This window comes from Microcaecilia unicolor, chromosome 3, assembly GCF_901765095.1.
Source record: "Microcaecilia unicolor chromosome 3, aMicUni1.1, whole genome shotgun sequence".
Taxonomy (NCBI): Eukaryota; Metazoa; Chordata; class Amphibia; order Gymnophiona; family Siphonopidae; genus Microcaecilia; species Microcaecilia unicolor.
Window position 1 is genome coordinate 440,022,319 of NC_044033.1, and position 12,877 is coordinate 440,035,195.

The following is a 12,877-nucleotide window of genomic DNA, read 5'->3' on the forward strand; positions in this document are numbered from 1 at the left end:
CTTGTCCAAAAATAAAAAATATTTTTCAGACGCGCATATTGGATGCGCACCAAAAATGAAATTACCGCAAGATCCATGTGGTAGTCGGGCAGTAACTCCATTTTGGCAAGCGTTGGGCGCTCATAGACGCTTATGAAGCTTAGTAAAAGGGCCCCTAAGTGAATTGTTAAGTCAAAGTAGATAAACTCAATTGCCATCATTGAGTAAAGTAGGTCACTTTAAGTGTGGACGATGTGTGTACTGCCGCATATGCATAGAGACAGATAGAATTCAGATCCCCTATACTCAGAGGGAATTTAGATTAAAATCTTGTACAAACTATAATTCCAAACAAGTGGTATTTGGAATAGTATACCCATTCCAGAAATGGTATATTGGTCAAACAGTTAGACCATTAACATGCAGAATTGCTCAACATTTGAGCAATCTGCATTTAAACCGTTTGGAAGCACCACTTGTTACTCATGGAACCAACTGCATCATCAACCCTCAGATTTAAGCGTTATAGTACTATTACAGGTAGATTTATGGAAGGGGGGGGGGGGGGGGTGGATATTGCCCAGAATTTGATACAAGAAGAACAAAAAATGATTTATACTTGGGAAACAGTAGAACCAGCAGGGCTTAACAAAGAAGTAGATTGGTCGCAGCTGTGAATTCAGTGATTCAGTATACATCATATCTGGAGGCAGTCTAGAGCTCCGGTAGGTTTTGTTTTGAGAAACCTGCCAGTTTGGTCCATGTTGGGGTGGGCCGATCATTTGGAAGAATGTATAAGAGGTAGAATTTGTGTTTGTTATTATTTTCAAAGTGTAGTAAAAGCAGTTAGCTTAGCGGGGTTTAAAAAAAGGTTTGGATAGCTTTCTAAAAGAAAAGTCCATAAGCCATTATTAAAATAGACTTGGGGAAAATCCACTGCTTATTTCTAGGATAAGCAGCAGAAAATGTATTGTACTGTTTTGGGATCTTGCCAAGTACTTGTAGCTTGGATTGGCCTTTGTTGGAAATAGGATGCTGGGCTTGATGGACCTTTGGTCTGTCCCAGTATGGCAGTAATTATGTACTTATGAAGTAGGATCGGAAACGTCGCATGCTGGGGGAGGAGCTACCACCGGAGGTTATGTTAGTCCTGCGGTAGTTCTGATTTGCTGTGCGGTAAGCCTTTTAGTAAAAGGGCCCCTAAGTTAGGAAAGGAGATGAGATAAATATATTCATAATCTGACTGCGCCATGAATAAAATGCAAAACACTTTACAAGTGTAGGTCGCTATCCGAGCAACCATTCTCCCACATTCAGACCTCACTGAAGAATACAGGCAGTCAGTTGCACAATTGAAAATGTCAAATGGGAATGACATTACTGATTGATAGCTCTGTCTGTTTAGCAAATAAAGCCCTTCAGATTCTTACATCTGTAATAATTTGTGCCGAAATACCAAGGAAAAGCTGTCACATCACATTTATTTTATAGTTTGTGACAGCCTGGGGAAAAATTGTTTGATAACACTATGAACATTTTAAAGCTTTAGCACACCAGGATGTTTTATTTACTTATTTTTCCAGTGGCAACTCATATGTATACAGTCTGCTGTCAGAAAATCACTTTTTCGTTTTATAAATTCAGCTGCTTGTACAGAAGAGTGAATTAGGACTTGAGTCAACTACTGAAAGACTCATGCTGAAATATTGCCTTCCTAGTGTCTGGCAAAGCAAATTCCTGAAAGTGACAGCATTGCAGTTGTCTGTTATTTATTTAACCTGCAAGTCACTTCACTGGTGACTCATTATGCTGTTAGCAATTTCAGTCCTGATTCATGAAGCCATTTTTTCATAGACCTAAAATGAGAGAAAAAGTCTTCAGGGCCTGTATACAGTACAGTAGAGTTTTGTACTTACAGCATGATAAGTGCAAACCCTGTTCATTGTTGGGGGCATTTCCACAAAGTTCTCGTACATGTACTTTATTGCGCTATAAGGGAGTCATTTTCTAGTCTTTTTTTTTTTTTGCACTGATGTGGCCTTGTATAAAATATCAACTGGCATAGCCAGGGATCTGATGGAGTTCACAAGTGTGTAAACTGATCATAAAATACTGCAATTAACTTGTATGCTTGCGAAAATTTATGCACAAAGGTTTACACTTGGTGGTTACTCTCTGATTGTTCAGAGAGCAACCTGCACTTGTGAAGCGTTTAGTATTTTGTTCATGGCACAGTCAGAATATGCAAAATTATCTCATGGTCCAGAAAAAAGGAAAACAAAACACTTCCACAAAGCACAATTAGAAGACGAAAGAATGGAAGTGACACAACAAGAAGACGTGGAGGGGCATAATCGAACGGGACAACCATCTCTAAGGGCGCCCATCTCTAGGGACGTCCCGGCGAAGGGGCGGGGAAACCCACTTTATTGAAACAAGATGGGCGTCCATCTTTCGTTTCGATAATACAGTCGGGGATACTCAAATCCTAACATTTAGGTTGAACTTAGAGATGATCATCCCTGGTTTTCGGCCATAATGGAAACCGAGGATGCCCATCTCAAAAACAACCAAATCCAAGGCATTTGGCTTTGGGAGGAGCCAGCATCCGTAGTGCACTGGCCTCCCTGACATGCCAGGACACCAACCGGGCACCGCAGTGGACTTCACAAATTGCTCCCAGCTGCATAGCTCCCTTACCTTCGGTGCTGAGCCCCCCAAAACCTACTCCCCACAACTGTACACCACTACCATAGCCCTAAGGGGTGAAGGGGGCACCTACATGTGGGTACAGTGGATTTCGGGTGGGTTTTGAATGGCTCACATTTACCACCACAAGTGTAACAGGTAGGGGGGGATGGGCCTGGCTCCGCCTGCCTGAAGTGCACTGCACCCACTAAAACTGCTCCAGAGACCTGCATACTGCTGTGATGGAGCTGGGTATGACATTTGAGGCTGGCAAAAAGAAATTTTTTTTTTAGGGTGGGAGGGGGTTGGTGACCACTGGAGGAGTAAGGGGAGGTCATCTGGTCAGTTTGGGCACCTTTTTGAGGCTTGGTCGTGAAAAAGAATTGACCAAGTAAAGTTGACCAAATTCTCATCAGGGACGCCCTTCTTTTTTCCATTATTGTCCGAGGGGGGGCGCTGGTGAGCCTTTGACTCTGATGGACATCTGAGACGTGCTCTCCCTCGCTCAGACCAAAAGAATCGTATGGAAAAGCGCTTTTCATCAAGTTTTTTCTTATAAAAACAGTTTCTGGATATAGAGGAGACATACCTTAAACATCGGATGTCTTCATCAAAGTCAGAAACCTTTTTGAATCAGCAAAGCAGACCAAAGCGACTGAAGCACGATCCCCCCACACCTGAGAAAATGGCGTCGGGAAAAAGTGCTCAACCGCTACTATCAGATCCAGCTATGGAAGAGCTGCGAGCCCTGCGTGACCTCTCATCTAAACACTACGAGACAACATGCCAGCTAAAAGAAGAGATAGCAACTATCTCAACTACTCTTAATGCCTTTCAGCATCGAGTTGAAGTAATAGAAGAAAGATCAGCACAAACAGCTCTGCAATTTTCACAGCTTGATCTCTCGGTAACTTCACACTTCAAGAAACTTGAATCAGACCTGGAAGACCTCGCTAACAGATCCCGACGAAACAACATAAGAATCCTAGGTCTTAAAGAAGGATTGGAAGGGACTAATATAATTGAATTTTTATCAAAATGGATCCCAGCAGTTTTAAACATAACGTTTGATCCTCCTTTGGAATTTGAGAGAGCCCATCGCTCCCCTTCCACATTAAAGCTCAATCAACAACATCCCAGACCAATTATAGCTAAACTGCTTCGGTTTCCACATGCTCTCCAGATTCTCACCACTGCTCGTGCACAATCATCACTCCATATAGAAGGTAAAAACATATTAATTGTGCCTGATCTCGCAAAAACAACTGCACGAAAAAGGAAGGCCTTTCTCAGCATGCGTGCCCACTTGAAGTCGATGGGAACATGCTTCGGCCTCCAGTATCCCGCCAGAATGACGGTTACAATTCACAATTCAACTAAAACATACGACTCTCCAGAGCAATTACAAGCCTTCATTGATCAATATCACTCTCAAGGAATGTCATAATTATCATACAAATTTCACCCTCAAGGTATAGCATATTTTTTTCTTTTTTCTCTTGCATATATAAACCCATTATTGTCCGAGGATGCCCATCTCTTAAGCACGCCCCAGTCCCACCTTCGCTACGCCTCCGACAAGCCCCGTGAACTTTGGTCGTCTCCGCGACGAACTGCAGTTGAGGGCACCTGAAATCAACTTTCGATTATGCCGATTTGGGCGACCCTGAGAGGACGCCCATCTCCCGATTTGTGTCGGAAGATGGGTGTCCTTCTCTTTCAAATATGCCCGTTAGGGCCCTGTTTACTAAGATGCATTAGTGTTTTTAGCACTCCTACACTTAGTGTGCACTAACCATGTAGGCACCTATAGGAATACTGTAGGCATGTACATAACGCTCGTACATTGGTAACGCACATTAAAAATGTTAACGCCTATAGCACTGCTTAGTAAACAGGGCCCCCACTGAGGTCACTTCCGCTCTTTCATCTTGCACGTTTATCTAATCTCATTTGCTAAATTAAAGTGAGATTACCTTTAAACAGTTGATTTTATTTTATGTTATTAAGACTAAAATTTAGAAAACATGGGTTCTCAAATAAAGATCCACAAAATGCCCCACTTAGCACAGGACATCAATAGAAGCATTGGGATGACCAGGCCAAAACATAATCAATTTCCTCTGTATTTTACAAAAGGCTCCACTGAATGCAGAGCTTCTTATAAAGTACATATAAGGAGGTGCAGGCATGCACATGCCTGCATCTGCATTCAAGACACAATTTCTATTTTTATAAAATGGTGCCCAAGTTGGCACCTACTTGGCCTTGTAACTTAGGTGCCTTATTATAAATTACCCTGGTTTTCGGCCAATTATCATCACTAATTGGCTTGTTACTCAATTGAGTAGTGTCAATAAATTGGCTGACACACAATTTAATGCATGTTACTCGCTGTGGCTTATATAGAATCTGGAGATATGTGTTTTTGTAGGTAGTACAGATGTGCTTACTGTCTCTTTATTACTGACAGTGTTTGGTAAAGTAACATGTGTAAACTGCAGTCCATAGTTATAGCAATTGAAATTTTTCCTTATTCTGTGTGAGTTAGCATTGTGTGCAACTGCTGTTTGTCTTTTGAATAGATAAAAATAAGGACTTCGAGTCCTTTTCCACTATTTGTACAATCCCTGATGCAGGCATCTGCCGAAACACAGCCAGTGTCGGGTCCTATATGAATAAACATTCACTGATACCCAATTCAGAAGGCCTCTTGTGCTTCATGTTTTCTTTTCACTTTTTGTGCTTTGGATTTCCTCTGTTATTTTGGCCAGTGGATAGTCCAAGTCCATAATTTTTCTCACAAAAGGCTATGCAGATAGCACATGAATTAGCCCGTGAAGTATGCTAGCAGTGCACACTAATTCACTTGCAAACTGCATAGCATACTGTAATAAAGGGGTCCTTTATTGATTTAAGCTCATAGAGCTGGATCTAGTAAATGGTGCGCAAAATTTGGGGCCATAAAAAAAATCAATGCTAAGGATGATCTCTAAAGGGTGTGTGCAGAGCACTGATTCCTGCACCTAACTTTAGGTGCCAGACATGCCTTCTGATACCTGCTGTTAGGTGTGCTGAGGTCATATTTTATAATTACACGCACAGCTTTTTGAAACGCCCATAGCCACACTGAGTTACACACTAGTAGAGATAGGCATCACACCTTATACAATAGCGTTCAGCCAGATGTGCATGTAAATTTTAGTGAGTGCCAATTAACATCTATAATTGGTTGTTAGCACTCAATTATTGACAGTGAAGGGCTCGTTATTCAATTAATTTGCGTTTGTATCTTGGGCACCATATATAGAATCCAGGAGATCGTATGTGATAAAAGAGAAAGCCCACAGGTCATGCGTTTTTCACTCATTTTCCCTTCCTCTTGCAATATTGCAGACCACACTTGTGTTGTTCCCAGGTGTGTATCCTCTTTCAGTCAACATCTTGACCACTGGTTACATAAATTCCTTTCCAATGAAAACTGCTTCTTGCATTATTTATACCTCTGAGGTTCTTAGGCTTCCTAGTGCCGTCTCTGCTTGCAGCTTTGAGCCTGATTTGAGTTCATCAGGTTTTTTTTTTAATTTTTCTTAGTTTGCTTATAAAATAAATCAAGTTATATTTAACTTTAATATTAAAATATAAATTAAAAAATATATATAGCAAGCAGTACTTCAGTAGCAAAGACTCTTAATTGCAAGGGGGATCAGCTGCACAACTGGATGATTAAGGCATTTACAAACTGAGGGCCCCTTTTACTAGGCTGTGTTAGGTGCTAATTTGCGTCTAATGAGTCCTGAAGTGGGACATACTAACATTCCATTTTAATTTGACATCTGCACGTGTTAACTGCTTGGCAATAAATTTTTTGTATATTAGTGGGAGCATATCAGGGCATCGATGTGCTAATCACCTAGCGCGTGCACATTACAACCTCACTAATTCGTTAGCGCATCCATAATGAGGGAGCCCTTAACACCACCTAAATTGGAGGCTATAAATACTCCCACAGTATTTTTTGTAAATGGCTGTGTGTTAATGCTAACAGCACGCGGCCATTAATAAAACAAATTGGAAAAAGCCCTTTTTCTGGCTTGCTAGAGATAGGCTTAGCGTGCGGGAAAGGCCCACGTAAGGGCACATTAAGCTCATTTCATAGCGCAGCTTAGTAAAAGGACCCTTGAAATAGTTGAACTAAAAAGTTAAGCAACTGTTAACATCTGCAGCCTCATTTTAAACAGGATGTAGAAGTCAAAATTAAGACGTCCAGCTGAGGACAATTGTAACTATGTTAGAACAGACTCTACTGAGTAGAGGCTGTTCTAAAATACAGGAGAAATGGACTTTTCTGCACCGAATGGGCATGGCATAAACGTCTATTTTAGGACAATAAAACCCATACATTAGAAATGTTCCTGGGTTGAAAACCAGCACAGAAACGTGTTTGTGCCAGCATATACATATTTATCTGTGCCATTTTAGACATGAATGTCACAGATGCCTTGGCATTTAGAGGGAACAAAAACCACTGAGGGATTAAGAGGGCAATCTGTCCTGATCCCTCTAGTGGAGTGCTGCGCAATAGCAGTTGTTTTGTCAAAACTATGCTTGGCAGCAGGTGTAACTCCCAACCCTGATCTGTCCTAGGAGTCCACAGGCCACAGTTGGGTTTTCAGGATATCCCTAATTTGATATGCATGAGAGAGATTTGTATATAATGGGGTGACAGGCATACAAATCTCTCTCATGCATATTCGTTATGCAATATAACATTGTTGAAAATAATACTAAAAATAAATATGCAAAATATAATACACAAACCAAAAATGTAATAAGTATCATTTATTATTCAACACCATACAAATCCACATGAATAAGAAAACATATTCAACCCCCCCACCCCACCGGATATGCACGATCAAGGTTTAAACCAAACACAGTGCTTTAATTGTAAAAAAATTGCCATGCATTAGTAAAGCAGCAATACATAATACTTAGCTTGTATACTGACCCATAACGTCCCATTTGTTGAGCACTTGCCCAGATTAAAATTAGTCCATCCCTCTTGAAAACAAAGTCTCTAAAGACAAAAATAGCCCTCCATGATTGAAGACCAAAAAGCAGGAATAACTGTGAATATGTCACTACTACTACTATTTAACATTTCTAAAGCGCTGCTAGGGTTACGCAGCGCTGTACAATTTAACAAAGAAGGACAGTCCCTACTCAAAGGAGCTTACAATCTAAAGGACATAAATGAAGTCTAACCCCCAGATTCTATATAGTGCACTTAGATATAGGCACCGAAATTGGCGCAGATGTTTTTTAAGAAGCTAATGAGCGCTGATAACAGTATATAGCAAGCAATAATGAGCACTAATTGGCACTGATTAGAATTTAGGCACACAACTCACTAAATGTGTTCTGTAACAATGTACGCCGAACTTCTAATGCATGGAGGCAAAAAGGGGCATGGTTATGGGTGGGGAAATAGGCATTTCATGGGTGCTCCAAAATTTAGGCGCCTAGTTATAGAATATGATCCAGTGTGCCTAAATCTACATGCTGAGATTTACACTAGGTTTTCATTGGCGTAAATGGATGCGCTCAGATAGCGCTGAAATATCAACTAAGCATAATCTATAATCAGCGTCTAAATCTAGTTGCAGATTATAGAATATGCTTAGTTGGCACTGATTTCAGAGCTGATTTTTTTAGGCACCTTATATAGAATCTCCTCCCAAGAAGGAGGACCTGAGTATAACATCTGAAGCTGGCATAGAGGCTGGTAAGTAATGTTTTTAATCACATGTTTTGGGGAGGAGGGACTGGGTTAGTGACTACTGGGGGAGTAAGGGGAGGTCATCCCTGATTTCCTCCAGTGGTCATTTAGGGCACTTTTTTGTGGCTTTTCTCTCTATATAAAACGCACCTCCAACGTTCTAATGAAGCCTCAAGCCAGAAACTTGAAGTGGCATAGATATCCTGTTTGCCTATGTGTCTGCCCCGCCCTTGTGTCAAACGTGATGATGTCGAGGGCAGAGCACTGACACTCAACGAATCAAGGAAGCCCATTGGTTAATCTCTGTTTCCACTCCACAACACTGCCGTCATTCCAAAACACTCAAAACAAAATCGCCGCTACACCCCGTCCCCCTCACCCGCCCTCCTGCAGCAGCTCGCTCACCGTTCAGCCGCAGCCCCTCTCCTCTCCGACTCTGGCCATGCAGCAGGATGACTACGACACACGAGTGAAAGTGACCCAATCAACTACACTGTAAGCAAGGTAGCCCATTGGTTAATCTCTGTTTCCACTCCTCAACACAGCCATCATTCCCATACACTCAAACCAAGCACACCTAGGAGCTGCTGATCCACATTGACATTTTTTTTCCTTCTTCCATCTGAAACATGTCTAAAGCTGTTTCTACTGGATAAACTGCGCCTTAAAAGGTAAAGGACAAAAGATTTTTGGTTTCTTACTGCACACCTTTTTAATTTATTTGAAAGCTACACATCTGTACATATGAATATCATGAAATCTAAATTAAATATCACTAAAACAGCTTTAAAAAATATTCTACCTGGTACAAACAGCAATTTTAAACTCTGTATTGTCAGATCATTTGTCAACAATACAAACTTTATCCAGGTAAGTGCCTGTGGCTGTGTCAGCCCCGCCGTTGCCTGTCAATGTGTGTCAGAGTATGAGGGAGCTCCAGCTACCTGTAGGTCACAACAGGACTTAGCTGCTGGACGCCAGAAGCAGTCTCTCCTTAGGTTGACAGCAATAGCAACCCCCCCAAGCACCTTGGAGGGACGGGGAGGGACCCTGGAACTGGGAGGGGGACTATGGAACTGGGAGGGAGGGAGGAAGGTGACCCTGGAACTGGGAGGGTGGGGACCCTCAAACTATGAGGGAGGGTGGGGGGACCCTGAAACTGGAAGGGACCCTGGAACTCAGAGGGAGGAGGGGATGACCCTGGAACTCGGAGGGAGGGATGGATGGGGGGACCCTGGAACTGGGAGGGAGGAGGGAGGGGCCCCTGGCATACACTCTGATTCTCACGGACACACTCACACCCACTCTCACTCTCTCTCTGTCGCACACACACACTCCCACATTCACTCTCTCTCACACAGTCAATCTCACACACACTCTCTCAAACATACACACTCCGAGGAAAATCTTGCTAGCGCCCATTTCATTTCTGTCAGAAATGGGCTTTTTTCACTAGTTTGTTAATAAAACAGGTCTAGACCAAAATGTCAAACTTATAGCCCAGGATGCTTTTGGTTTGTTCCATTATGGCAGAAAAATATCCACGTATTAGGAACGCCCAGATCCTACCCTTAACATGCACCTGACATGCCCCTTTGTGATTTAATGCATTTCTGATGGACTTCATAGAAAAAACATCTAAAAATTGGTTTCAAAAATACCAATTTCAATGTTTTTGTGAGAAAACCCATCCAAATGCAGACTTGTGCCACTTTTTGGATGTTTTGAAAATGAGCTGCTTAGTCATATAGTTAATACATGGTCATCAGCACCCTTTTTGCCAATAGTGACCCAGTTTTTGGTGATTTTATACAGAGTCAGATACCAACTAGCTTCCTTATATCACTGGATTAAAAGACAAAGGAGAGTCACTGCTGTAGTTTGCCACGAAGAAATAGTGGAGCAACAGCACTTAGTAGAAACAAAGGGGTAGATTCACTAAATGGCATGCAAAGTTAGGTGCCATTATGATCCATGCTAAGGTAATATTCTGAAAAGGGCGCTCATTACAGAATATTAGCTTGGTGCACTTCTCACACGTAAATTTGGGCACAAGCACTTATGCCTGCCAAAAGCTGGTTTAAATGCTTGCATTCAACTGATGGCAGTTAGGTGTGCAAATGCAGGTATAGCATTGTGTCTAATTTCTGAGAATACGCCTGACCCACCTAGGCCTCTCCCATGGCCTTTCCCCCCTTTGAGTTGCACATTATGACATGTAGACCTAAAGTTAAAAAATAGGTCGTAGAGCAGATCTACATGAAACTTATTACTTCCAAGTAAGTGCTTTTAACACAAATTATTAAGGCCTAATTGATTAGTTTATGTGTGGATCTGGGATCCATACCCAAATCTGGGTGACCTATACAGAATTTCAGGGAAAATGTAAATCAAGATAAAATAAATTATGAATTTTAATAAAGAGCAACTAAAACCAGCATGAATTATATAATAAAACACAATATGGTCATGTTTCACTCTTAGGCTGCATCAGGGGTTGGGGGACATATAAAACCACAAGAGGTACTGCACAATAACCAATACTTCTGCAGCAAGAAGCAAATCATGAAATCTTGTGCTTCTATCTCAGTAGTGAGTGGACCACTTGTAGATGTGTAGAGTGAGTTGTCTGGTGGTTTTAGTTGATCTTTTATTAGAATTCATATTGTATTGTTTTATAGTTCTTCCTCCTTTTTGTCTACATGGTGCTGTTCAAAAAAAGACATTTAACATTATTCAAGGAAGTCTATTGATTGATGAAAAATAATTTTCTTGCAGATAAGTAGCAATATTATCATTTCCAAACCATAGATAAGTCAATTTCTCACACTGTTGACACAAAATATTTTGCATATCTCTGAAAGTAGATTCTGTGCCCCAGCCTGTTGATCAGACAACTAGCACAGTGTTGACAGTCACTTAGGTGGAAGAGATGATTATGAAGTACATTTAGACTGGAAGTACAACATACTGGTTAGGGCATAGGGGGCGCCTGCCTTCAAGGGGCTGCTGCCCTGCTGTCCCTGCCTTCCACTCACTTGCAAAATCTTTTACCTGAAGTTGCGATCTATTCACTGAGACAGGCAGGCTCTTCAAGTTATTTAAGAAAATGCAACCAAATTGCTATATATGCTGTGGTTTGGGGCTAACTCCTCACTCAGGGTGAGCTTCAGAGCTTGAACAGCATTCAAATTAAAGAGAACCTGAAATTTTAAAAGTGCTAAAAATAAGTTTTAAAAGTATTTGTATTAAATCTAATTGCAGAATTCAGGTGCTGGGAGTCTATACTTGGTTGTCATATGCTCAGATTTGTTTAAATCATATGCAATTAGTCCGTTTTGGGAGGTTCTCATTTGCATATTTATGAATAAAAAATGATGGAAGTGTTTACAGCCTTAATGTTAGGGCATGGCTGTGATCAAAAGTGTGAAGTTTGGTCCAAAAACGAAGGGTTTATCTAGTGTTTTTCACTAAAAATTCCCATTACAGTGTCTGTATTATTAATCTGCATTCAAATAGAGCTCTCTGATTGGATGATCAGCTTCTGTTAGAAATCTGTGGGGAAGGGAACAGAGTGAGACAGCAACTGAATGTCGGTTTGGCCAAGAGAGACATGCAGCTGTGAGTTCCTGTGTGTGTTGACTGAAATTATAAAAGACTGCCAGATTATGTGGTAAATGAGAAAATATGAATGAAAAGAGGGTTGGTGGAGATTGAAGTTTGAGGTTCTCTAATGAGAAAAGGTTCTGAATATTTCAGGATTACTTGAAGTTTATGAAGAATAGAAAAGGGTGAATTTCAGTTTAAGAGTGTTTAAATCCTATAAGCTATATAAAGGCTAGGTAGATTTGAGTGACTGTAAGCAAGGAAACCTATATTTGATCTGAAATAAATATTTGATCTGAGATAGTTGATCAGAGATAAATGTTTGATCTGAATTATATCCTTTAGTGCAAAGGAGATTAGAAAAGAATCTTTGGAAACTAAGAGGACTTTGCTCACATTTTGAATTAGCATCCTATTTTGAGTTGAAATCTTTGAAGTGTTATGAAAATACATTTTGCTTTAATGAATTGCTAAACTTTAGAGCCAGAGACTTATCAATGAGGGATACATAAAGTGCTATTTTTTCCTGAGGTCCAGCTTACTTGCCTGCTCCCTTCTGTTCCTGCTCTGCTAGACGGAGGGGGGGGGGGGGGCGCCAACTGATAGTCTGCAGGGGGGCACCAGAGACCCTAGGCACGGCCCTGCATAGGATGAAAAGCTTGAAACTGCGGGACAATTACACGATCCATCACCTGGACTTTGCTCAAATTTGAATATGCTTGTTAACACCCTGGTTAAAATGGTATGTACAAATTAATGAGATGAAAATCATAGTCTGTACTAGCTACCTAATGCAAATATAATCGTTTAGCATGTACATTA